Source organism: Alligator mississippiensis, chromosome 2 (assembly GCF_030867095.1).
Source record: "Alligator mississippiensis isolate rAllMis1 chromosome 2, rAllMis1, whole genome shotgun sequence".
NCBI lineage: Eukaryota > Metazoa > Chordata > Crocodylia > Alligatoridae > Alligator > Alligator mississippiensis.
The window spans coordinates 287593569-287621146 of NC_081825.1; the positions used below are offsets into that span (position 1 = coordinate 287593569).

The following is a 27578-nucleotide window of genomic DNA, read 5'->3' on the forward strand; positions in this document are numbered from 1 at the left end:
GATGCAGGGTGGTGTACACATGCACATGGCTGCCAGGCACCCTGGAGGTAAGTCTGGCGGTGGGGGGGAGGGCAGGAATTGAGGTTTCCTTAGTGAGGGAGGGAGTTGGACGGGGCTGGGGGTGCTGTTGAGCCCAGACAGTGTATGGGGGCTTCAGGCCTGGGGCTGGAATGTGCAGGGTTTGGGATGGAGCCATGGGTGGCTTGTCCTGGGGGAATGGGGTGCTGGCTCCCTGCTGCTGCAAGCACTCCTGGGGAGGCATGGGGGGCACGTGCTGCACTTGGGCAGTAGTAACCAGCAACACACTTATAAGATGGGAAACTCCCTTCTTGAGAGCATGGAGGCAGAAAGGGATCTCGGAGTCATCATTGACTCCAAGATGAACATGGGCTGACAGTGAGAGGTCATGGTTGGCAGGGCTAACCGGACCCTATCGTGCATTCACAGGTGCATCTCAAGTAGGGCCAAGGAGGTGATCCTCCTCCTCTACACGACACTGGTCAGGCCACAGCTGGAGTACTGTGTCCAGTTCTGGGCACCCCACTTCAGGAGGGATGTGGACAACATTGAGAGGGTCCAGAGGAGGGCCACCAGCACGATCCAGGGACAGCAGGGCAGACCCTACAATGAGAGACTACGGGACCTGAACCTGTTCAGCCTTCACAAGAGAGGGCTGAGGGGGGACCTGGTGACCATCTATAAACTCACTAGGGGGGACCAGACGGGTTTGGGGGAGACCTTGTTTCCCCCAGCGCCCTCTGGATAACAAGGAATAACGGCCACAAGTTGTTGGAGAGTAGGTTTAGATTAGACATCCGTAAGAACTACTTCACTGTCAGGGCGGCTAGGATCTGGAACCAACTTCCAAGGGAAGTGGTGCTGGCTTCTACCCTGGGGGTCTTTAAGAAGCAGCTCGATGCCTACCTGGCTGGGGTTACTTGAGCCCAGTTTCCCTCCTGTCCAGGCAGGGGGTCGGACTTGAAGGTCTACAAGGTCCCTTCCGACCCATCTTCTATGATTCTATGACGTACCCCCAGATTTCTGCATGGCGTGTGAGTGGGTGTGGGCTGCCCATTGAGGGCTCAAGCTCCCTGTCCTGCTGTATTCCACAGCCCAGCAGGTGGGATCTGGCATGGCAGGGCAGAGTGGGGCAGAGAAGCTCAGTGCCGCTGCTGGGTGCCCTGTGCTGCCATGGCTAAGTGCCCCCTGCCTGCCTGGCAGCAGTGGAGGTGGCAGTGCAGAGTTGTGCCCCTTGCTGCTGCTGGGCAGGCAGGGGGTGCCTTGCCATGGTGGTGCAGAGCTTGTGGTGGTGGCAACAAGCTTCCCTGCCTGGCCCCATGCAGGCCTGCCACGCTGGGTCCTGCCCTCTGGGTTGCAGAGGCCCCGGGGGGGAGAAGCAGAGCAAGGAGCCTGAGCCCATAGCGAGCAACCCACATCCGCTCCCCGACAGACTCTTCTCTGGCTGTGCTGCCCATGGGGGAGAGGGAGTGGAGCTCCATGCTCTGCTTGGTGGCAGCTGGGGCTTGGGGGCTGGTGCAGGGGGCTGTGAACCAGGACCCCTCACCCTGTAGCCCTGGGGGGGGGCTATGGTTGGGGAGTGAGGGGCAATGGCATGGGCAGGGCACCAGCATATCAGGACTGCTTAGCATTACAAAGCAGTGGGAAGGGCAGGGACAGCTACAGCTGGGCCTGCATCCTGGTGAGTGAAAGGGGCAGGGGTTCTGATTTTATTTATTTATTTATTTTTATGATAAAAAAACCCAAAATCAAACTCCAAAATTTATAGGTATTTACAATTTATTTTAGTATAGTGATTGAGGCACTGATAGGTTTCCAAATTACTTAATATTTTATTGATATATTTACAATTTTTGTTTAACTCGTATATATTAGTGGCATTGCATTGTAATAATTGAAAAATGCAGATTTGGGGTCTTTCAATTGGAGAATTTGCAATTGTTTTTAAAATTGGAGGAATTTGTGACTTTTAAATGGAGAAAACCAGGATCCCTTATTATGAGGAAAGGCTAAATGAACTAGGGTCAGTTAGCCGAGAGAAGAGAAGACTGGGGTGGGGGGAGATCTGATAACCCTTCAGGTATTTGAAGACTTATTATAGCGAGGATGGAGATGAGTCTTTCTCTGTGGCTTTAGGGGACAGGACTAGGAGCAATGGCCTCAAGCCACAGAAGGGGAAATTTAGCCTGGAGGTTAGGAGGACTTTTGACTATGGGGATAGTCAAGCGTTGGAACAGGTTCCCTAATGAAGCTGTGGAATCTCCATCCTTGGAAAGCTTCAAAAGCAGCTTAGACAGACACTTGGCTTGGATGGTTTTGTCAGGGATAATCCTGCCTTGAGCGGGGGCTATACTAGTTGACCTTGTGAGGTCCCTTCCAGTCCTACTTTCCTATGATACTGTAAACCCTGGGTTAGGAAGGGGACCAGCCAAGAGTCATTCCAACAGCCTATGCTAGCCAGGGACCCACCTTATGCTGGACAAGTTTGCCAGGGTGCATTTTTCACCTGTCTGCATTTGTCCTGATATGATTTAGGGATGCATGCCTGCTTGGAACATCATTTTGAAATGAATGGATATCTGAATGCCACATCAAGTGCTTTGTTTACCTAGTAAACAAAAATGTGAGTCAAAGCTTCATACGGTTGAAAAGAATTTAAGAATGCTGCCTGTAGTTCTCAAACCCTATTGAGTAATCTTCATGGGACGATTTATTTTGCTCTGTTTCTCCCCAGAGGTACTGAGCCTCTGTTGGTCTCTTTGAAGTTAATGGGGATCTGCCTTTGGGCTTCTTACTCTAAGAGCGGAACTTCATGGCAACTCCCATGAGGAAAATATACAGCTTGTTTATGCCATCAAGTGATGAATTTATTACACCTTGAAAGGTCTCAGTGAGATTGCAGGAGTGTCCTCAAATGGTGCTCTTGCCTCCCTCACTATTACCTATTTTATAGGCAGTGGCAGGACCATAGCTTATAATGGAGTGTGCATGAGTAGGCAGGTATTCTAAATCTGCTGATCCCTTAATTTTTCCCAGCACAAGAATCTGGTATTACTACCACTCCAGAGAAGAAAATAGACTCTTCTGTATTCTCCTCAGCTCAGCAATCTGCAAGCACCTGAGATAAGCATTTCTCCTTCTGAATAAATGCATTTGAAAATCAAGGCTCTAACTAAAGTTGGCACTTCTGATCCACCCACTGGTAAGAAGCTACTTGCTGAAAAGTAACACCTTTTGTGACAGTTTATGTGGGAGTTTGGGAGACTAAAAGCCCATAATAAAGTCTTCAATCTACTTTAATACTGGTTTAATAATCTTTCCAGGCCTAGTTGTGATCTCTGACCTGGAAAAGATTATTTCAATCTTGGGAACTGTTGGGGTGGTTGAGAGACTACAATCAGCTACAATTCCTGCTCTGTCAAGGCTCTGCAGGCTTGCTTGGAGCACGGAAAGTCTGCTTTGTGTGACATACCTGTGCTCCAATGCAACGTATGTGAAAGCCACTATGAGGAAAGCTTGTGCCCTACATACCTGAGTTAGCCTGGTTGGTTTGCAACTGCCTGAAACTATGTCGTTCATAGGCTTATACACAGAGCCTGTCCCAAAAGTGTGGAAATGCCAGCGATCTTTATTTAAGAACAACTTAAATTCTTTTGGCAACAGCAGCCAAAAAACCTTTCTCATAGGACCTTAAATCCAATTTTGTAACAGCTGCCCATGGCAGCGCTCCAGGAGACGCAGCAGGTATGTTGTTTTGTTCCCTCGGTGCCAAGCGTAGATAGGAGCAGCAATTGCGGGAGTTTCAGCTGGCATTGCAGGGGCTGGGGGGAAATGCAGAAATGTTGACCTAACTCTAGGAGTATTTGTGTGTGCAGAGCTGTGACTTGGGCAGAACAGGGATTAAATGCCATGCACTCTGTTCCTTTATACATTTTCATTACATAATCTTTGCAATCGCCTATGTCTGATGAAGGGTGCCTGTGCCTGAAAGCTTGCAAATAAAGATTTTTTGGGGGGTTTTTTTTGGTTTTTTTGGCAAATATCTAGTTGGTTGAATAAAAGATATCACCTCTGCCACAAGTTTGGACTCTGTTTACTTGGCTTTTCTGGGTCAATTTTATTCTGATTCTGAGTAGGTTTGGTCTCCTCTGGCTGTTCTTCTTGAAGCTGGTAGGTTCCTGGGAACATTTTTGGTTTTGACAATTGTCATTTTCTGGAGGAAAAAACTGCTCCATCCAAAATTTCCCAAATGGCTCTAATTCAGAGATCATTTCATAAACCTGGTACATTTCCTGTATTGAAAGGAATAAAGCTTGTGAGCCATATCCTTGCATGTAAAATCTCTAGAGAGCCTTTTGTCTACATTTTTCAGCCAAATATAAACATCAGATTTAGAGATGTGGTGATAGATGCATAAGAAATACAAGTAGAAATGCATGGATGCACGTCATTAACTAGGGAATTTTGGATCTATAACTCCCATAACTGGATTATGTTAATGTATATTGTATTTAGTTTTATTTTGTATCCATTACAAAAGCACGCACAGAATACACTCTATGTAATAGAAAGGACTCTTGGGCCAAATTTTCAAACGTTGGGAGTACTTGTGGCTGGAAAAGTGTATACTCACTGAAAGATCTGCAGTTGTATCTTTAAAACATACTTATTAGGGACATGCACAAAATGTCATCCAAAGGGCTGAACAAACAGTTAGAAAGTTGGTTTGAATAAAAGAATGAAATTGGATCAGTAGAATAGTTTTTTGGGACCCTTTTGTGTCATGTCCCCCCCCTACAGTTGAATTGCTCAAACAACAACATGGAAAGCACTTTTTAAATTCATGTGCTTGGGTGTCTATGCTAGGGGTGAAGATGTGAAGGCAGCATCAAGGGCACAGGCCCATACACAACTTACTGAGAGGCAAAGGAGAATGGGCTCAATGAGACCGACTACTCTGGGTACCATTTTCATTCTCTGCGAGGCAAAAGCTGGCGCCTGGGCAGTTACCTTGGAGTAGATGATGAGGTGGAGGAGGTCAGGCTTTGCTGTTTTATAATAAATAATATATGTGGGTTGGGAAGGATCCTCTCCCCCCTCACCCCCTGCTGCTGCATGTCAGCTGTTTTTTTTTTTTTAATTTTGTTTTTAAGCCTTCTTCAGAGGCATTGGGTGTGTGCTACTGCCAAAGCTGGGGATTTTGACTGGGCTGTGCCAGTGCTCCTGCTGGGACTTAAACCTGCCAGTGCTCCTGCTGGGACAGAGGTTCCTGGCTGGAGGGTCTTGCCCTCTACTCAGGGTCAGACCGATCACCAGATTTGGGGTCAGGAAGGAGTTTTACTCCATGGTCAGATGGGTACGAGCCTGGGGGTTTCCTCTGTCTTCCTCTGTAGTGAGGGGTGTGGACCTCATCCTGCGATCTTTCCAGCATGTATTAACCACCTTTGCAGCAGCAGGATGCTGATTGCCATTGTTCCCCTGTTTTACCTGTGGCAGGCAGCATGTTATATCTGGGGTTTTGTGACAGGGGTGACCGTGTAGTTTTACTAAGTGGCTAGACAATAGATTTGTACAGGATGATCCTGCCTTGGGTGCGGGGTTGGACTAGATGACCTCTTGGTCTCTTCCAGCCCTACTTCTCTGTGATTCTGTGTCCATGCTGTAAGCCTCTCATGCACTTCCTTGATCCTGAATTTGTCCTTTGGTTTCAGTTAGCCAGAAGGCTCCTCTAGCTATGAATGGAACCAGTAGGCTATTGCAACTGGGAGGAAGTGCTCGAATTTATGCCCCCATAGATAAAGGCTTTCTAGTACCAGAATATTTCTCTATGCTGAGCAGACTTTCAACTTTTGTGACCCTAGGAAAGCCATACTTGTTTGCCACCTGAGGATCTGTTCCTTCAGGTTAAGGCTGCCTAGCATCAGTTGAGAACATAGCAGTTGCCAGTACAGTGGCACATAGGGGCCAACAGTTTCAAAACTATTCCATGCTTTCCTTCATTCTTACCTCATCAGTGACTAGATGGTATGGGTGAGCAGAGCAGCTCCCTTTTAAAGGGAAGACTTTTCCTTGACATATCAGTAGGGAGAAAATTTGGTTATTTAAATAAATATCCCTTAGACTGATGGTACGAATGCTCAGCTTCTGCAAATGTTTCCATCTCTTGGAAGGATCTGAATGCGTCCTTGAGAGAATCGGGACACCTCTTCAGCTGAGCGCAGTGGACGGATGCAGATGTCATGGGGTCTTTAATTTTCACTCCTTAAATTTATTCTTCTTCCTTCTGATTATCTTCTCCATGGGGTGTCTGCCTTTTACGTTGTGGCAAATGGAGTGCTGGGGGAGATAGACATAATGTTTTATTAGCAGCCTCTGTTTAATGCAATGTTGCTAGTCCTGTGGACTAAATATGTTAATAAATGTAATCCCTCTATGAAGAACTGACAACTAGCACTTGTTTGGAGAGCTGTAAAAGGACACGTATACTATTTGGAAAAGCTTGAAAAACCAAATCTTCTCTCTTTCCTTTCTCTAAGTCTTGACCCAAGGGTCTTTCCTATTTAGTTCCAGGATTTTGCTTTGGAAAAAAAAAAGGAGGGGGGAGAGGAGGAGAGGGGGCAGTTTTCAGCATGCATAGAGAGTCTTAGCTAACTGACTGCATGGCAAAGTTGAATCTTATACTTTTTATGACAATAATCCTGAGATCAACAGGCTGTGTTACAAGAAATGAGGTAATAATATACTGAGAAGGAAAGCCTGCTGAGTAAGAGAATACAGTATAATTCTAATAGAGGGCCGTGTGTATTTAACGTAGGGAATACAAGACCAAAAAAACAATTTCAGTCCATTTCACACACTCCTCTTTGTATCAAATTACCTGAAAATCCAGGCCTATGAACACCTCTCTGTAGGACCAAGGAGAGGTGCCACTCCATCAGTGAATCTAAGAGAGGAGACAAAATCTTTGTAAAAATAAGCCAAATACAGTCACGTATAGTCATGCTTCCTTTTCCTGTTTATGCAGTATGTGCGTCCAGAGAGCCTCGGTGCCTTCCTAAGCAATTGGTGGCACAAGGGAAATCGGTCACCCCAGCGTAGATCTTATGTAAGTTGTCATGGTGCATTCAGTCCACGTTGGCTATTCTGTTCCAACTGCACATGGCATGCAACACCTTTTAAACAGCTCTCACCCTGCCTGAGGTAGTAGCACTGCTCTGTGGATACCTACATCACAGTTCATCTGCTTGAATGAACTATTGTAAAGCCTGTATGGGAGGAGAGTTGAGCCTTGCATGCCTTAAATTTTTAACGTTTCTATATGATGAACAATGTATCCTATTTGCTCTGGAATTAAATAGGTCTGATCATGGCAGCTACAAGTAGCATATGATGGGTGTAGGCAGAACTAGGCTTGGAGCAACAATTGCATTAGTGAAATTGAAACACTAATGTATTTTCTTGACAGTGCAGTCACCCGTTATTGGATAGACAATAATGAATGTTGCTGAGAATAATCCAAATGCAACAATACTAGCAATATTTGTGAGCTGACAAGAGTAAGGCATTGCTGCCTACAGTGCCATAATAATTCTCTGTTGTACCCAAGCCCCTGGTACATTCACTGTGCATTCCTCTACATGAGTAATTTGTACATGTATTGTAAAATGATGTGCTTGGAGGCCATGGAACATGCCTTGTCTTGTATGCTGCTTTTGCAGTTAGGGGAGCGAAAAGCACCTGCAATGTGGAGCACCCGGGTGCCTCTTGTGACCATGCTCAAGTGACAAGAGTAAGACCAGACACTTTCATTCCATACAGTGACTTGGATAACTGGGCCAAACTCTACTCCCAGATGTATTACAGAGGAATAATACTGGTGCACCTCAAGTGTGTCTTCAATAAGGTAATACAAGTGAGTCAGAACCAGGTTCATTGACATCATGGGATTTCTATTTCATGCAAATGAGAGCAGAATTTGGGTCCCTGGATCAAATATTTACCTGGTATAAATTTAATGCAGATTCACTGAAGTCAATAGAGCTACGTTAATTTATAGCAGTAGAGGACCTGGTCTAGTATTTCTTCTGATTTAAAGCAGTGTAAATTTTTGCTTCAAAGCACTGAGGTCCTGACACACGCACTTGCAGCAGAAACACCTTATTTTGGGAGAAATCCCAGTGAAATGTGTAGTAAAGATATTACTCAATGTGAGTAAGGGGATCAGACTCTGGTGGTAAAGGAAAATCACAATAACTTGCTTTTCTGAGGCTTCCTTTAAACTTGACTTTGAGGCATCTGGAGGCTTGCAGCTTGCCCTTGCAAGCTCTAATGGGATAAATATTCTCTTAGTAAAGATATCATTTCAGAGCGTTTCCTCCAGGCTTTGGAAATTCCACAGGCCTGACTAAGGTGCGGCAGTGCTACAGATATGTTAGGCTGCAAAGGCGGGTGCTTTAGAGGTTTTCTGTACCATGAGGTCATCTTGAAGGATTGGTGTATTTCTTTGATGGTTGTCCAAAAATCCCTCATAGGGTTTCAGCTAGTTTAAATCTCAAAGCATTCATTTCTGTGACTACACCAAATTATCAGCAGCAGGTCCAATGTTTCTGTCTCCTATAGGTAATGAGTCTCATGGGAAACAGGGTGGTCATACAGTCAGAATTAGAGGGACGTTTCTTTCTGGTATAAAACGGTTCATCTGGAATTTTGCCCAGTTGCACATTACCATTTATCTGCACTTGGATCCCTAGTTGAGATCGGGACTTCTGGGGGCTTCATGCTATATGTATATAGAATAAGAGAGAGCCCCTGTCCTCAAGATCTTGGGACTTACCTGTATTGGCAAGAGAGTGCATAGTAAGCTACTGCCTAAACTTACAGTGCCTTAAATTTTCCTTAGTGCCCACTCTCAGTGCCTTGCCTCATGTGTGGAGTAGTTTATTTCACTTTGAAAGTGGAGTAAATTACTTTGCATTCTGTGTATACTCAAAGTACTCAAATAGGGAGTGAGTGTGGAATAACTAGTGCACTGTGAATTCCCACTTTGGCTTACTGTGCAGTAGTTTCACTGTGTAGACAAGCCTTTACAATCTAAAATTGGCCATATGGAGGAAGATGGCCGGCATCACAGTTAGGTTAAGAACTTGGGAAAGAGAAGAGTTTTCCTAGAATTTAGAGACTACTTACCCAAGTCAAATATTTGCAAATCAGCAGGGCCTGAAAATGTACCTTGGTACATTTAGGGGATGGGTTGAAGCAAACTTGGAGCCACTAGTGGTTGTTTTTGAGGACTCCTGGAGGACAGGTGAGGTTGTAAAAGAACAGAAAAAGGCAGATGTGGTGCATACCTTACAAGAAGGCAGGGGTAGCAGGACACAGGGAATTACAGAGCAATCAACTTGACATCAATTCCTAGAAAGCTCTGGGAACAAATAACCAGACAGTCTATTTGCTTGGACAACAGAAGATGTGAAACCAAAACAAAGGAACTTACAGATGGCGGGGGAGGGGCGGTCAATGTGTTATATCTTGACTTTTTAGTAAGACTTTTAATACCGTCTTCCGTACCATTCAGATGTGCAAAGTAGGGAAATATGGTCTGGATCAGGGATGCTGAACCTCCTGCCCCTACTGGTTGGATTCATGCCATGGGCTTGGCATGGCTGGATTCTGTGTAGGATCAGTGTGTGGGGCTACATTGCAGCCCATCCCCACACACCCAGATGCGGCCACAAGCGGCAAGTAATGCTGCCGCTATTTTTCTGTTGCCAAATTTCCAGATCCGTGGGGAGCCCCATAGGTTGAATAACATGGCTCTGCAGGCCAGAGTTTGAGCACCCCATGGTTTAGATCAGTGATTCTCAACACTTTTTTGACCAGGACCCATTTGTAGACATTGACAGTCAGTCCCAACACCCTGCTCCCAGGCCCCAGCCCCCCCGTGTGTGGGGAAGAGGGTGCATGTGGGCCAAGGGGGGCCCCCCAGGCAGCCCCTTGTAGGCTGGAACTTGCAAGCCTGCAAGGGAAAAGCCATGGTTTCCGACGTTTTTCTGCTTTAAAGGAGAACCCATTTTAAACATCTGTTCATGAGCCTTTCATATAATTCTGTGACCCATTTTTGGGTTGTGACCCATGAGTTGAGAAATGCTGGTCTAGATGAAACTACTCGGGTGTGTGCACAGCTACGTAGAAAATCACACTCAATGGCTCACTGTCAACCTGGAAAGATGTATTAAGTGGAGTCCCACAAGGGTGTGTTCTGGATCCCATACTAGTCATTTTTTTTCATTAATGAGTACAATTATAGAATACTTAAGTATTCAAATTTTACTTATTTAAATTTACAGGTCATGCCCAACTGGGAGGTGTTACAAGCACTTTAGAAGGCTGGATTAAAGTTCAGTATGATCTTGACAAATTGGCGTGAGACAAATAGGGTGCAATTCAGTAAGAACAAGTGTAAGTACTGTACTTTGCTAGGAACAATTAATGGCACTGCCCTTAGAGTTGCATTGTCTGGCCCACAGGGCTTGTGAGTGGGTAGGTATTTGGGGACAGTGCTGTCCACTGATAGCTAGGCATGGAGGCCTGTCCCCAGGGATGTGTTTGCAGTGGGTGGGGGGTGGCAAGTGACAGCTGTAGTAACCCCCATGCCACCACTACTGCTCACCCCATCAGTATGGGGAGTAGGGTAAGTTTGACAACCCTGGACTACACAAATGTAAAATAGCAAATGACTGGCTATAGCAGTTCTGCAAAATGGATCTGGGGATAATAGTGGATCACAAACTGAGCATGAGTCAACAATGCTATCCTGTTCTGAAAACCAAAAATCATACTGGGCTATGAGTGTAAGAGGCATGAAGTAATCCTTCACTCAACTTGGTACTAATAAGGCCTCAGCTAGATTACTGAGCAGTTCTGGGCGCTGCATTTTAAGAAAGTTGTGGACCACTTAGTGTGCCCTGAGGGGAGTAATAAAAATGATCATAAGTCTAGAAAATGCAAGCTATGAGTAGAGATTGAAAGATTGGGGTTGTTTAGTCTAAGGAATAGAAGACTGATATGATAAGTGTGTTGTAATGTGTAAGAGACTATTGGAAAGAAGAAGGTTAATATACTGTCTTCAGTGCCTGTTGGGGATGGAACAAAACATCATGGGCTTAAATTGCAATGAGGGAAACTTAGGTTTAAATATTAGGAGAAACTTTCCAACTGAAAGGATAGTTAAGCACTGGGATAAATTGGCCAGTGAGACTGTGTTTTAAAGGTTAGACAGACATCTGTTAAAAATGGTTTAGATACAATTGATTTTGCCTTGGAGCAGGGTGGTAGATTAGATGACCTCTTGAGATCCCTTCCAGCCTTATTCTCTCTGATCACATGATTTTGAGAGAGGAGATATTATCCCCTTTTTGCTTATGGAGAACTGAGACACAGGAAGATGAAAGGATTGATAGAGAGAGGTACTTTTAGGTTCCCCCAACTTAAGCGTTATCCTGCTGGGGCCATTTGGGCATTGTGATTCTTGGAAATGAGGTTAAATACCTTGGTTTCTCAGTCAGTGACAAGAGTTGGGTGCCTCTAAGACGGAAACTGGAGACCCCAAATGCCAAATGGAGTTCTGCCTAGAGCTATTCATTTGGAAAAAAAAAATTAGGCACAGCATTGTTTGAACTCTCACCCGTACCCAGAGCATAAGTATAAAGTGTCCTAATGGTCAGCTATGGAAGAGTTTGTTTGGGGGAAACCGCAGTATAACCAGAAGAGTCATAGGCCCAAAAGGAGTGCCAGCAGAGGGGGTTCCTGGGTACTGGCTGTTCATGCTTTATTGTCTTTTAAAAAAAAAAAAAAAAAGACAATCATTACATGGAAGACAGACAATCTTTGAATCAGGGACCCTTGCTGAGTGCACTATTTAGGTTATAGCTATATAAAATATAATAATGTAACATATGGAAATAAAAATGTATTATCAAATCAACTAATAAAGATATATTAACTTTAACCTTCCTATTGATCAAAAGTTATAGTGAGAAGCTCTATTTTTCCACCTTAAGGCTGTAAGGTCCAGATTTACAGGTAGCCATCCATGTCTAATCATGGTTCTCTATATATATTAAAGAGCAAATGACTAAATAAGCAATTTCAGTTGACTGAGCAGATGGGCTTATTGCAATGTTTATGAAGTTACATTGGCAAGTTATAGATGAAGATTTTTTTTTAATGTCTCCAAAGTTGATATTTTGACCCCTAGGTAAGCCATCTGGTGAATTGTAATATGTTGGGGTCCCAGGGGTAGCCATGATGCCCCCTGGTGGCTCCACAACTGTGCCCACTCTGCCCCTAGGGCACCTTCATGTTTTTCCTGCCATGCCTTGATGGAAATATAAATAAATAGGGAGGTTGCCCACAGACCTTTGTGTAGCTCTGGTTCCACCAAACCCCCACTAGGATCCCTGACACCATAGTAGTCCTCACTGGTCCCAGGCTCCTGGCTGGGCCTCTGTACTCTTAGGCCCCCGACTGGGCACCCAGCACCTTAAGGACTAATTGCATGGCTCCAAACACTTCCCTTTACCACGCCTTATGCTTGTAGGTGTTATGATAACATTATTCCCTCTGGGGGGGGGTTTCAGCCTCCTCCCCTTTAATCTAGCTAGACCTTTTAGCCTGGGCCTACTGAATTGGACCTGACATTGAGGTTCTAGCGCTTCCATCACCAGGCCCCGGTTTGCTGGGCCCCTGGCCCCTGTCTGGCCATGCCCTCCCCCACTGCCAGCCCTGGGCTCAATAACTGCTTGAGCCTGCTCCTGAGTCTCCCATCCAGCCTCATCCCAAACCACTGGTGTAACAACAACATAACAACAAAGTAACGGCCCTCTGTCCCTTTTAAGAGGGCAAACCTTGACCTCTAGCATAATGTGCCGCCTAACCAGGGTACCTCTCAAGTTTTCTGAGGCTCCCTGTCTCTGTAGGCAGCAACTGGTCAGCCCAGCATCCCTGGGCAGGGGTCCTTGCCCTGTGGCAACCAGGCAAGATTCCCTTAAGCAAGTTTCAGCCTTTGGTTTATAAGCTTCCAGGACCTTGCTTACATCTAGTCATGTGACTCTCCGAGTTGGCTGCTAATTACCTTGTTAGCCCTGTTGCCTCAGCAATCTGCAGATGCTTCCTCCTGCTTAGCCTGCAAGAGCTCCTTGGCTGGGCTTCTTTTATCTTGAAGTAACAGGAAGCCCCAGGTGCTCTGTTACAGAAGTGCAGTGGCAGAGTTGTTAAGGCACCTTTGTTTGGTTCAAGGTGTGAGCATGAATCTGGATCCTGACTTGTGCTGATGGCTGCACTTAGTTCACCTGGCTGGAAACAGGTACCTGGACTTTGAGGCTGGGGTGTCAAAGGTAGCCAGATGTAATACTAGCCACATGATTCTCTTGCATTTTTGGCTGTAATAGATTAGGTATACCTCAGCTATGCTAAAGAATGGGCTGTTGGTCTCAAGTAGGCTTTTGATATAAACTGTCTTTTTCTTTCAAAAGCAAATCGGGCCTCTTACTTTTGGAGATCTTTGGGTTTATGCTAACAGGGGGTAGAGGAAGGAGCAATACCAGTTACGTGCAGTCTTAGAACTTCAATGAGAAGTAAAACTCCCTATGGAGATCTCTCCTTCAGGTAATTGTAACAGAGAGCTCCCTCTTCCTTTAAGGTGAAAGCAGCCCAGGCAGGGAGCACTGCAGGCTAGGCTTTGCCTTTCCAATATGCATCTCCTTGGTTGTTTGTATGGATCTCAGATTGGTCTCTTTAGTCATCAACGGACTAATCAGTGAGTTTCTGGTTTACTGGAAGACTGCTTCAAGGAACTGCTGCTGTCACTGCCAACATTAGCTGTTCTGGTCTCTGATCATTTAGCCTCATTCTCATAACTCATGATGAATGAATCGGCTTCTTCCAAGAAGGCATAGAAAAAATTGTAGTGGAGATAGCAAGGGGGGTTGTTTCCTTGTAGGGCCATTAGACATAAAAATAATCTACTTTTTCTGATGATTCGTCAATGTAGAGAATATTGTTTCACTGCTGAGTTCTTTGTCTATAGTACAAAGGTCAATCAGAAATGAATGCCTCCTATATTTTTCTCAGCCACACATTATTTTAAAAATATGTACGCATTTTCTGTGAAAGTTTAATCACTGCTGAACATGCAGTTATTTTTCAGTGTAGTCTCTACAGGATAAGGCTGTAAAAGTCCTTGTCCTTGACAAACAGATGGAGGCTGTGCAACATCTTGAAAATATTGCCCTCATAGTCTGTCCTCCCATTTTTGGGGCTGCGCCAAGGATGGGGCAGCATAGTCCAAACAAATGATGAGATTGCCTCTGTGGAGCATAGGCTTGTCCTGCAGAAGCAGCAGCTTGGACATATCTCTGTCAGGCCCTCTGCACGTGGTATTTCAGTTTCTTCAGGGTCTTGACAGGGTCTGAACCTCAGGTCACTGTAACTCTTTTAGGCAAGAAGATAACAAGAACACTCTCCATGTCCCTCGACAATGCATAAGGGTTGACAGTATGTGTGTGGGGGGGCAACTCTGTGCCGCTGCTGCAATCACCCCTGCTGTTGGTTTCGACCAGGCTGCAGCCCCATGCCCTGCTGTCAGTGCAGAAATCATGCCGCTGCCACCTCTGCTGCTGCTGGGCCCTTGGTCTGGCTGGGCTGCATCCCTGTTCCCCATTGCTGGCGCAGAAATCTGGGAGGGCACATGCCTTCCATCCATGCATTGCTTGTGTTCATGTCCATGGTTTAGGAGGCATTATTTTCTAAATGAACCTCATACTTTAGCTCTGTGGAAAGATAGGTACTCAGTCATTGCTCTAACCCTCTTTCATTTATGTAGTGATCTTTTTGTCACTGGGACCTTTTTCTGTGTCTTTAGTTTTAATGACCAAAATATGTACAGCTCCAGACTTCATCATTCCATCCTGTGCAATGTGAAATGGCTCAAGAGAGTATTTCTCAACCTATTCCCATGCTCTGCTCCCTCCCGCTGTCCCTCTCCTCTCTCTTACCCTAAACCTATCCCCCCCGCCCCCTCCTCCCTTGCCCCTGGACTTTAGCCTCCAATGACTCATGAACACTCTCCTGTTTAGCGAAATGTGAAGGGCTGGGTAGTCCTAGCTCTTAGAGGCTGCAAACAGGTGTCAAACTTGAGAATCTGTGGCGTAAGCAATGACAGGTCTATCAATCTGATTACTAAGGCATTGTCTTGTAAGCTAACATAGTGGGAACTGTCCCATAGATTCTCAGGGTAGAGGCTTGAAACGGGTGTCAAGGGCTCAATCTTTGTCAACTCTATTTGCAGTACCTGAAGTGGGACACATTTTCTTGTGTAAATTCCCATTGATCTTAAGAGTTGCTACTATCACGGGCTCGGTTTGGCCCATAGAGTTCGCCTGCGTCAGTTCCTAAACCTGTCCAAACCAAATGGCTAATTTACCCTTTCCCTTGCACCAAAGGAACAAACGCACTGAACTTTTGATGTAAAAGCACATTCTTGCATCACAGATTGCTGTAAAACAGGCGAGTTCTACGTGTGGGGATAGCTAGGGGTGGTTTTACGAGCATACTTCTGTTAAAGAACTGCTCTGATCTTGCTTATTCAGTCTTGAAATTAATGTGTAAAGGAGGCCCATCAGCAGCTGAATGGACTATGATTAAGTGGATTATTACTATTTCACAGCCCAACAAGTTGCTATTTGTTTCTTATGCTCGAGTGAATTTTGCAGTGCATATGAGTGGAAAGATCTGCACATAGGTTAATGTTAAAAAAATGTTCCCCCTCCCAAAAACCCCTTGAACTAGCGAAGGATATAAATTTGTGGCATCTGTATACTAGTGAATTGTCAGTGTTTGGAAATGGAGGGTTCACTGGTGATTGCCTATAAACCTGGACTCTATTACTGTGAATATTCAATTTCAAACTAACATTAACCCAGTTACTTGTTTGCTCCTAGTGCTATAAAACAGGAACTGATTTATCAGAGCATCAAGCTGATTAAGGAGAGATTACCTGCTGTAGGGGTTTGTTTAAAACATTTGAGGCTTGTCCTCTGAATTACTTATGCTGTGTCGAATTAATTCCAGTCATTAAACATTCAATTTGTAGGATTTAAAAAACCTTTAACTCTTTCTTTCTCTTGGTATCAAATATCAAGGAGAGATTATACAACCTTTTGGTCATGTAGTGCTCAGAAATCTCTCTAATTATCTCTGGAGTTAAAGAAACACCTTTGTGGTAAAGAATGAGAAGGATCAAAAAAAATTTGTGAAGGTTGAACCTATTTTGGGAGAATGAGTGAAGTTGATTGGGAGCTGTCTCTTCTCGGGTCATGTTATGGATGGGGAATGTTGGTGGGGGACGTAGAAATGGATGGTAACTTTGGCAGCGGTGACTGCGAGAGGATTGAGTTAAGGATCTGGAGGAAAAGAAGGAAGGAAAGTAGCACAGTAAGGACCCTGGACTTCAGAAAAGCAGACTTTGACTCCTGGAGGGAACTGATGGGCAGGATTCCCTGGGAGGCCAGTCTGAGGAAGGAAAGGAGTCCAGGAGAGTTGGTTGTATTTTAAAGACCTCTAACTGAGGGCACAAGAACAAACCATCTTGATACATAGGAAGACTAGCAAGTATGGCAGAAAACCAGCTTGGCTTAGCAGGGAATTCATCATTGAGCTAAAACACAAAAAGGAAGCTTACGCGTAGTGGTAACTTGGACAAATGACTAGGGAGTATAAGAATATTGCTCGGGCATGCAGGGATGAAGTCAGGAAGGCCAAAGCACAATTGGAGTTGCAGCTAGCAAGGGATGTGAAGGCTAACAAGAAGGGTTTCTACAAGTATGTCAGCAACAAGAGGAGGATCAGGGAGAGTGTGGGTCCCTTAGTGAATGGGGGAGGCAACCTAGTGACAGATTATGTAGAAACAGCTGAAGTGCTCAATGCCTTTTTTTTACCTCAGTCTTCACAGGCAAGATCAGCTCCCAGACTACTGCACCAGGCAGCACAGTTTGGGGAGGAGGTGAACAGCCAACAGTGGAGAAAGAACAAGTTAGGGACTATTTTAATAAGTTGAATATGTACAAGTCCATGGGGCTAGATGCAGTGCACCCACGTGTGCTGTGGGAGTTGGCCAATGTGATTGCGGAACCACTGGCCGTTATCTTTGATAACTCATGGCAGTCAGGCAAGGTCCCAGATGAATGGAAAAGGGCAAATATAGTGCTCATCTTTAGAAAGGGAAGAAGAAGGAACTACAGACCAGTCCGCCTCACCTCAGTCCCTGGAAAAATCATGGAGCAAGACCTCAAGTAATCCATTTCTAAGCACTTGGAGGAGAAGGTGGTGATTAGGAGCAGTTGGCATGGATTCATCAAGGGCAAGTCATGCCTGACCAACCTGATTGCCTTCTATAATGAGGTGACCGGCTCTGCGGATGTGGGGGGAACAGTGGAAATGAGATACCTTGACTTTAGCAAGGGTTGTTGGTTGTAGCCGTGTTGGTCTAGAGACTGCGTACCAGAATGAATGCACTCTGAACATCCATCAAAGACAAAAATATCCGATTACCCGAGGGGCCACACTTCTCACAAGAGAATCACTCCCCCTCTGATCTCTCAGTTCTAAAATCCTCAAAGGAAACTTTAAAAAACACCTTTTGTAGACGAGACTTATGAACTTCACTTCGTAAATCTACTGGATACAAAAAATCATGTACTTAATGTATCATAAATCCAATGTCTATATTATAACCTGCCTGATATCCAATTCACCAGGTACCTGCCTGAAGCTTACCATTTGCATTCCTTCACACATTTTCTCCTGCCTCCCCCCTCCCCCCCGCTCCATACCTATCTCTACCCATTGTCTTCCAAACTTCCACCTATTTACATTTTCTCAGGCTTCTTGTCACCTTTTTTTAGTCTCTTTTCTACCCTGGAGAACTCGGAACAACAAAAGAGTCTCCCAATGCCTGAAGAAAGGTGCCTGTGCCCAAAAGCTTGCAAAGAACTTTTTTCCAACTATTTAGTTGGTCTAATAAAAGATATCACATCTATCCAAAGAACCTTGCCTGCCTACTGACTTTAGCAAGGCTTTTGATGTGGTCTCCCACAATGTTTTCGCAGGTAAGCTAAGTAAGTATGGGTTGGATGAATCAATTGTAAAGTGGATAGAAAACTGGCTGGATGGTAGTGTGCAAAGGGTAGTAATCAATGGCATGAGGTCTAGTTGGCAGCCAGTATCAAGTGGAGTGCCCCAGAAGTCAGTCCTGGGGCTGGTTTTGTTCAGTATCTTCATCAATGACCTAGAAGATGGGATGGAGTTACACTCTCAGCAAGTTTGCAGATGACATCAAGCTAGGGGGAGTAGTAGATATAACCTAGACAATTTGGAGAATTGGATCAAAAGAAATCTCATGAAGTTCAGCAAGGACAAGTGCAAAGTCCTGCACTTTATTATAAGCATCGGTTCATTGCTCTGTTCATTTTTAGGACTTTCTTTAGGAAAATTTGCAGTCAGTGAGATTTAAGCAAATGCTTAAGTACTTTGCTGAAGGATGTTAATCTCTGAAGAAGGACCTTTGTTTGAGGGGTGTGACCAAAAAAGCTTGTGTTTATGCAGCACCTAGCACAATGAGTCTAGGTCAAAGCTTATTTCCACTACCACAATACCAGGAGTTACCTCCTGTGTCCTTTTAGTCTGATTTTTTTTTTTAGATGTTTTGGACCCACTTTGGAATAGGAGTCTGCAGAAGACCATCACACAGTTGCACAGACCACTGAGTATGGAGAATATAGGAAACTGCTACCTGCTAATTCTATACCAGCTTGAAGGTAGGTTCATAAACAAAGGAAAGGTGAGGAAAAATTATAGTGCTGATGGGAATGGCAGTGCTTTTGGCATGTGATGACTGAGGGGCAAGGCACTAGTTTTGGAAGCAGGAGTAAACAGAAAGTAGTGAGGGGAATGCAAAAATGTAGCAGCATCTTAGAGAAAAATGCCTTTTGTCTAGAGTGAGTGGCTAGTACTTATGGAAGTGAGTTTCCATTGAGCAAAGGACAAGGGCATGGAGACCTCTGTGTAATGTTACCATTGCCGTTACCCATTGTGGTGCCTAACTTGTGTCTGTGGGTGGTGTTATCTGCAAGAAGCAAGCGTGGTTCTACATCCTGGCTGAAAGGGCCTGACATGCCCTATGGCCATGAAATACTTCTGGAGAAGTTGCCAGCTCAGAGTCTCTCTGATCCTTTAGTTACAGATTGGTTTGATCTGCACCTAAGTCATCCATTATGCCCTGGAGTGTGGGGGCTGATCTGTGTAGCATGATATGTCTGGTATGGTAAGCAACGTAGATGGGTATTATCTGAGTGGTACCTACCACTGCCCATATCTCCTGGGCAAAGTCTGGAGAGCTCCTCTATTTCTTCTGTATTACTCAAATCTAGGCAGCTGCATCTTCTTAGCTCTGTAGCATTTCCATCGGGTTGTTGTTGAACTTGATTGTGTAAAGTAGTAGACTGAGTGTGTCTTTCTTCCTTTTCTCTCTGGCCTGTTTGCTCGTTGCTTGCATAAGGATGTACATGTGTTGGCATACAGTGGCAGATTCCCAGTCTCATGAATGCAGAGTAGACTTTATGTATTACCAGCATGTAACTTTGGTCAGCTTTGGAAGCTTCTTTGCTGCGTATCTCAGAACCTAATTAAGGCCATGCATAGGTGAAACAAGAGGTGGGTGTGCACAGCACTTTAAAGCGGGTTAAATGCTTTTGCACTGCTTTAATGGTGTCGGTGTTTACATGTCTCGGTGGCATGTTGCACATTAATTTCAGGTGCTGTAGGAAATTTGGCAGTGTAATGCGCCTTAAGTGACTTGGGGTGCAGCAAACTAAAACTCCTTTAAGGAGTTTTAGTTTGCTGCCCTTACAGCCATGGAGCAAAGCACCAGGCTCCATACAGCTCCATGGCTCTGCAGGAAGTCCTGCAGGCAGCCTGGCAGCAGCCTGGGAAGGCAGGCTCTGCCCAAGCCCAGGCACCGCTCCACCTGCTGGCAGCTCGCCCTTCCCTCTCCATCAGAGAGGCAGGTAAGTCAGCGGGGTGTGTGCATGACACGGGGGTTTAATCAGTCCTAAATTGAAGCAGTGTTTTTTTTTTTAAACCCACCACTTCAATTTAGGGCCCCTGTTTTGTCTACATGCCCTATGTCTTTTAGCATTTGTAGCTCAAAATCTGATGCAGTATTTCTTTCTCCCACTTTCTGTTCTCAGACAAGAATCTCTTCATTGTACCAATACATAAAACAAGTGAATAAGGCTGAATTATAGTGATGTAGGCTAGCCAGGAAAACATTTGGACAGGAGCCAGTTGAACTCTACTATACAGCAAATACAAATCCCAGTCCAGGGATAATAACTGTCTTCTGTGCATTTGTCAGGCACACTGCACATACTGCTGTTTCTCCCATAATTACATTAGTATACAAAACAGTGATTAAGTGATGATAAGGTTATGACTGAAGAAAACAAAAGGCTTTAAACCCATTGGATACTGATAGTGCTGCCCAGTGCTGAGACTAGCACTGAAGCACAAAGGATGTAAGATGGTCATCACATGCAATAGGCCTAACACGATGAGGTCAGGATGGTGTCTGCACTAAACCTCTTTAGTGCTGGCTCTACAAGAGGATCTGTTGCTATGGACCCTGCTGGCCAAATGCAGTCTCATCTGTAGCATAAATATCTAGAGAAACAGGGTTTCTAGTGGAGATACTGATACGGTGTTTATGATGTGGTGCTAGTATATCTTCTTGAATAGACAGCTGTTTTCATGATGGTGAAGCCTAGAGATCCCATCAGTGACCGGGATCACAGAGAGCTAAGCATTCTACAGACCCCTCATGAGACTCACTCCTTACCTTGAAGAGTTTTCAATCTAAGAAGACAAGACAGACAAAAAGTGGAAGGGGAAACCAGTATGAAATGGCATAATGAAGGTCACCTAGCGGATCAATGGCAGAGCCTCCAGTGCCCAGCGTCTAGCTTCTGGATCCTGTTCCCCTGTGCGGTGTTTGTTGAGCTCTCTCCCACCTGTTATGTGAGCTGTGAAAGATGAAGTCTGATTCTTGCAGCATTTCCAACATGCACTCCACTGAGCATTGCTTAAACATGAAAGAAATCTAAGGCAAAATACTGGGATTTAGGGGAACTGAAGAGATGCTGATTAGTTGAAAGATGTATCCTTCATATTTGGATTTCTGTCATTTTTTAATACATTACAGAACATGGTTTGACACAATGATGTTGAGCCAAAACAAAGATGACAACAAAATGGTGCTTAAGCTGACTGAGGAATAACCAGTTAGTGTTTAAAACCCAGCTAATGAAGTGTGTGTATCTAATGTCTGAGTTAATTTTCAGTCATATTTGTTTTAAGCCAGCAGGTCAATATATTTTAATTTATATGTACCATCAAACAATCAAATATAGAAATAAACTGCCTTTTTATTTTTAAAGATGAATTAATTGTATTTGCAAAAATATACTTAATGTACAGGAATCTTGATTCTGTGGGAGCTCCCTGAACATTCATTTAAATAAGATTTCCATTTGTATTACATTGGAGTTGACAGAGAGGAAAAAATGAACAGCCATCTGCTAATCAGTTTATTTCCCATAATGAAAACAAATCTGCAATCTCACTAATCTAAAGGGCACGGCGAGGTAACTTTGTGAGGAGCCAGTCACTTGCAGTACAGGTGCTTAAGTTCATTTTGCAAGAAATAACAGTTTGCAAAGTTCTTGAAGAGTGAGATGCAACTGCTGAGTGCTGTGGGCTGGTCCCAGTCTTGCTGATGGCAAAAGCTGCTCTTTAAATGATTTCAGTGCATGCTGCATTGGGCCCAAATGCATGAGCAAGGGCTTTTCATTTTCTAGTTTTGAAAGCAGTTGGCTATTACCAGAATGTTGTTTATAGTAAAGTCTCTGTGATCTGGCCTTAAAATAAGAGCTAGTCATATTTACACTGCCAGCATAAAGGGGCCTCCGTGGAAACAAACTGGCCTCATGACTGCAGGTGAAATTCCTCAGAGGCTTTCAAAAGAGTTATTTTTGGTACTTTTTAAAAGTTGTTCTATCAATTTTCAGAAGCGTATGCTGAGGCAGAGGCAAATGGTCTAATCTTGTGTCACACTGCACAAGCCTCTAGTTTGAACACCTTGGTCATGATTAATGACCTTCAACCCCTCCTGGAAAATGGCAACCATTTTAAGGCCGTCATGAGGGACAAACCTGTCCTAGTTTACCTGCAGCCCCACAACCTCAAAAGAGGTCTCCCAAGCAATGGGCTACCTAATACCTCACTGAGGCACCAGGCTTTGCAGTTGACCCAGATGCCAGTGTGCTCCCTTATCAATACAGGGCATATATCATCATTGGATAAAAAAACATAGATTATTACATCTGAGACTCATTCACCTTCACCTCTACCAGCTTTATATGTGTCATCATCTCCTTACAGTGCTTCTCTGCTGTCTACATTGGATCAACAGGGCAACTCTGATGCAAAGGAACGAGGGGACGTTGATCTGACAAAAGCCTTTGGCAGAAGACTTTAAACTGCCTGGACTTTCCTGACCTCAGAGTAGCTGTTTTTATCCAATAAAACTTTGAAAGCCAACTTGAACGCAAAATTGAGGAAAAGAAATCATCCACGCACTGGTTTGTGGTAAGGATTGTCTAAATAGGGGCTATCGTTTCTTATCCTGTTACTTGGATTACTTCTTGTGACTCCTTTTGGTCCCTATGGCTGCATCCAGTTGTGTGTGGATGTTTGGTTCCCCAGGGATAACTAGTGGTGGCGCACGTTGTGCTGCCGCTTGTTGTCCTTTGGGGAACGCCTGCGCCACATGCGCAATGGCGTGCGGTATGTTACCTCGGGGGCAGTAGGGGAGGCTGGGGCCAGCACAGAGCTGGCCCCAGGAGCCTTACCTGGGAGCCTCCCAGGGCTTCAGCAGCTGCAATCCTGCCACACGCAGCCTGGTTGGCAGTGGAGTGCAGCTCCAGCTTTGTGTGGCGTATGCTGCCACCACTTGTGCTATTCCACTTTTCCCCCCATATGGTTTTATCTATTTATTTATTTATTTTTTTGACCCCTGGATATCCCTCAAAAAAGCCCTCTCCCCTGCTCCCTTGCAGCGCGGAGAACAACGGGAGGTGTGGTATGCGGTTCTGCATACGTGTCTGGTGCTGCATACTGCACAACCACGCTAGTCTGGACACAGCCTATGGGTTTATTACTTGTTTGCTTCTCTCAGCACTGCCCCTTTCCCCCTTCCTTTCTCTCCCTTCCTTCCTTGTCTTGTATAGTCAAATCACTCTATTTAGTGTCCTGCTCTGTGGATGCCATTTCATAGCATCTGATGAAGTGAGATCTTTCTTGGGAAAGCTTATGCATCTTTGATTCAGTTAGTCTATGAAGTGCATCTCTACCCTGCCTAGTGCACAGTAGTTGCAGAGCTGGGCACTGTCGGGGGCGGTGAAATGTCATCTCTTCATAGTTAAGAGTTGCAATCGAATGCCAACAGGTATGGGTAACGGGCAGGTATGTAGGCTCTCGGAGGTATAACTGGTCAGGTCTGTGCCGGGGCAGCAGCCAGAGCTGGACTGCTAGTGGTGGTGTGGCAACCAGGAGAGCGGCTCCTGGGAAGCAGACCCCACAGTTACATTACTGTAGGCTCTTTAAATGTGTCAATCTTCTGGTAGGGAAGAGACCGGGGAATTTTATCAGTCATGGGACTGTATTCTGGAAACTGTGCCTCAGCTCAATTTTGAGAAGATGAGGTACAGGGTAAGATTTTGGAGAGAAATTTTCTTCCTGGTGGCCTGTCAGGAGTCCTAGGAAATAGCCAGGAAAGAAGAGCCTTTCACAGTTCTGGTTGCTAAACACTATGGAGGCCTTTGGTAATTGGGCCCAAGTGCTTTGTGCTGCTTTACTCTTGCTTTAATTTGTGTGTGTGTGTGTGTGTGTGTGTGTGTGTGTGCATGCACATGTGTATGAAATCTAAAGATAGAAAAATGTAGTTTGGGCTCTACTCCCGATGTCCCTAGCTTAGAGGACCCCTTGGTAATGGTGGACAACAATATTTTAGGCTGGTTCCATTTTTGAGCCTTATTTTTCTTTTCTGTTTAGCAGAATTAGAGAAGACCTTTGAGAGGCAGAGCTGTCAAAGGGTGAAGACAGTGGGCCAGCACCACGCTCTGCATTAGGGCCTGTTTCTGCATGTCTTCTCTCTTTCTGCCTTGTCTGCTTTGCAGATGATTCAGGGCAGGACGGTCGCTCCCTAACATGCTTGTACAGAGACCGACTCAGTGCAGCGTTAATTTTTATTGGGGTCTTTAGGTGTTTCTCTAATATAAGTAATATTACTTGGCCTTAAAATGTTTCTGATAACTGTATGGATAGAGTAGATTTTCTTCTTTAAATCTGAAGCTATTAATGACATGATTTGAAAATTCCAGCTGGCTAGAAACTGTTCCCTTTGCTTCTCTGGAAAACATGTGTTTTTTGCCATCTCTAAATTTACAATGACATGATCACACCCTTAAAGACTTGTCCATACGGGGCTGTAAGAGCAAACAGGTTAAAAGTCATAAATAAGTCATCCTCGCTAATGACTCTATCCCAGTTGGTGAAGTTGGTCTTGAAAGGTTTCCACATTAATACTCTGAAGACTGAAACTTTCATTACCGCATTCTGGCATGTAGTGCTGACATTCCCTTGCCAACTTGCTGATGCTAGGAAAACTTCCAAGCCCAAAGCTCTGGTGTGTAAAATATTACTTGCCAGCATGATGGTACAGGGATCCACTTTCCTTGCCAGCCCATTGGAGCAGAGATTTGTTTTCAATCGGAGTTAAGTCCTACAAATATTGCACTTGGGTTCCCCCCTGCTGCTGCAAAATATGCAGTGAACAGTTACAGTTGTAAGCTTGCTCACTGCTGTCAGCGTTCATCTCGGGGAAAATCAAGTGTGGGGAATTGGGTTAGTTCTTCCCAGATGGGGCAGTCCATAGGATGTGGCTGAGATCCTGAAAGACAACTACAAAGCTAATCTGAATCACTGCTTGCAAGTCCAGCCTCAGTCCATGATCAGCTTGCTGGCATGGCTGGGTCTAGAGCAGATGGGAGGGAGTGTAGGCCCAGGATCTCATACTCATTGTATGGAGGGAAGACTGGCAGCTTGAAGGGAAATAGGATCACATGCAATTCAGTTTATTAAGTCTTGGGTGCAGATGTTATGCATTACTGTGGTTTAATTACATATAGGACTTTGCTACACATGAAACTTTCTGCACCGAACATAAATCACAGTGTACGGTTTTCTGCACGTAACACTTCATACTACGATTGTGGCATGCTAGAGTATTCTTTGGTAGAAGACAAAGCCTCATGGATGAATTGTTGCCCAGTTCTTTTTCACGTTCAGCTGCCACTGGCAGAAATCAAGTCTGGGATGGTGGTGATACAGTAACTCGTATGAAGAACTACTTGCTGATGGGCCTCTAAGCCCAACTGTTATCTTGTGTAGTTTAGCAGCCCAAGTACCTGGCATTTTACTTTGTTTGAAGGGGAGAAATAATCAGTATCTGTATTTGGGTTTGATAGCTCAACTCCACCTCCACATCTTTGTAGAATCTTCTTGAAGATCTGCAGTTTAGCAACACAAGACCAAATTTTGAGGGCTCAGCAGCTGCCATGGTGACACATGTGACCAGATGTTCAAAGCACTTGGCATCCAACGTGCTGAGCTCCTTGGAAAATCTGGCCCTTAGTGTCAGGCCTTGGTTATCCAGGTCAGCCAAACTCCTCTCACTCAACAAGCTGTATTATGGAATTGGAGAGTGCCTCAGATGAAACCTCTGTCCATTCTTCTATGGTTGTATTTTCTATCACTAAGGCTATGAAGGAGCATTAAAGGGTTAAACACTTTGCCCTCACATTGTCAAGCTGGAAGCTTCTTGTGGTTCTCTACAGGAGGATCTGCAGGGAGGAGGTAAGGAGACTTACTTTTTGCTGAATCGGAGACCACAGGGTGCTTTCACAGACACTTGCTTAAGGAAAATTCATAGCTAAGCAGAAACCTGAAGGCTTTGGAGAATAATTTTACAAGCAACAGCTTTTGAACATCGAGCCTCAGAGAAACTGCTGAGTCTATGGAAGGTATTTGGGATTTATTAGAAATGTTGCTAGGAAGATGGTAGCATATAGCCTATTTTTATACATGACTTCCCTTTTGGTTACTTTGGAGATTTACATGCCCTGATCAGTGACATGACATAACCCTAAAATCATGGAGCATTTAACTGTGGATGTTGGTGAAGAAGAGCGTGTCAGACATTTATTGCTGCCTCCTAATCATCAGTAGGTAATTTCCCCTATCATTCTGTAACACCAGCAGGGCAATGTTCCTCAATCGCAGAAAATGCCAGTTGTACATCTTGGAGAGCGTAGGATGCTTCTGCATGGGAGAAGACGGTCCATATTATTTACTTAGCAATGGAGAAATAGAATATTCTATGTAATTCTAATAGGTTTTTTACAGGTACTATTGATGTAACTTGAAAGTCTCCACTCTTATGATTTCTGTCAGTGATCCTTGGAGCAATCACTCTTAAAAAGAAGGCCAGTAATCCATTTAATTATTGAAAGATGTTGGATTGGACAGTTTTTAGGACAGATTCTGATGCAAACCTAAAATATTTAGCTATATAGCCCTTCTCTCTAGTGGAATGCCACATCCAAATAGCTCCTGACCTTCAGGAAAGTTTGAGTTTAGTTGATCTGAACTTTTGAATTACGGCGTGTAGCTAGTATTTAGCCTGTCCTCCCTCAGTTTTTAATCTGCCAATTAAACACGTTATCTTGTCTGGCATCACTCTTATATTCAGCCAGTGGGCTCTCAAGGAATAAGGGGGCACATGCAAAGATCCATTCAACCAACAACCTCTGCCTCCTAAATGGTACAGCAGTTCTGCCAAGTGATTCACTTGGAATCTGTGCATAAGCTTGCATCGCTGCTAGGTTGACAGTGGGGTATGGCAACACTGCTGGCTCTTACAGCTCAATGCATCTTCCTCATATTTGAGTTTACAGTGAATTTTTGCAGTGTTTTTCAGCGATTCTTATCCATGTTTAGAACAGTCTGGTTGGTGGGTGAAACTTGGAGGTCTTTTGAATTGTAGCTCTGAGAGGTTTCATTGCCACACCAATTAAGATTCAGTAATATATTAGATAGTAAAATGGAACCTTGTGAGGAGAAGACTGTATCAGTTTAATGTGCATGCAGTAATTACCTATTTTGGGGTGACATTTAATAGACTGAAGTTCATTGCTGCTCTTTTAAGCCTTTTGTATAGGGATTGCTGGAAAAGAATGTGCACTTAACATTTTGGGATCTGACAAAAGAGGAGAAAATTATACCCCTCGGCTATATCCTTTTGATCTTGTATTTTTACCAAGGTGAAAATG

The 27578-nt window shown here is 44.4% G+C and overlaps 1 long non-coding RNA gene across 1 annotated transcript in view; it reads left to right on the forward strand.

The window, feature by feature from the left end:
- The window catches only part of LOC132248439 (uncharacterized), a 70875-nt gene that overhangs the window by 6540 nt on the left and 36757 nt on the right, over positions 1-27578 (forward strand). Inside the window, exon 2 of the long non-coding RNA XR_009459634.1 lies at positions 22570-22776. This is a non-coding gene — a long non-coding RNA (uncharacterized LOC132248439). The remainder of the gene's footprint in view (positions 1-22569; positions 22777-27578) is intronic.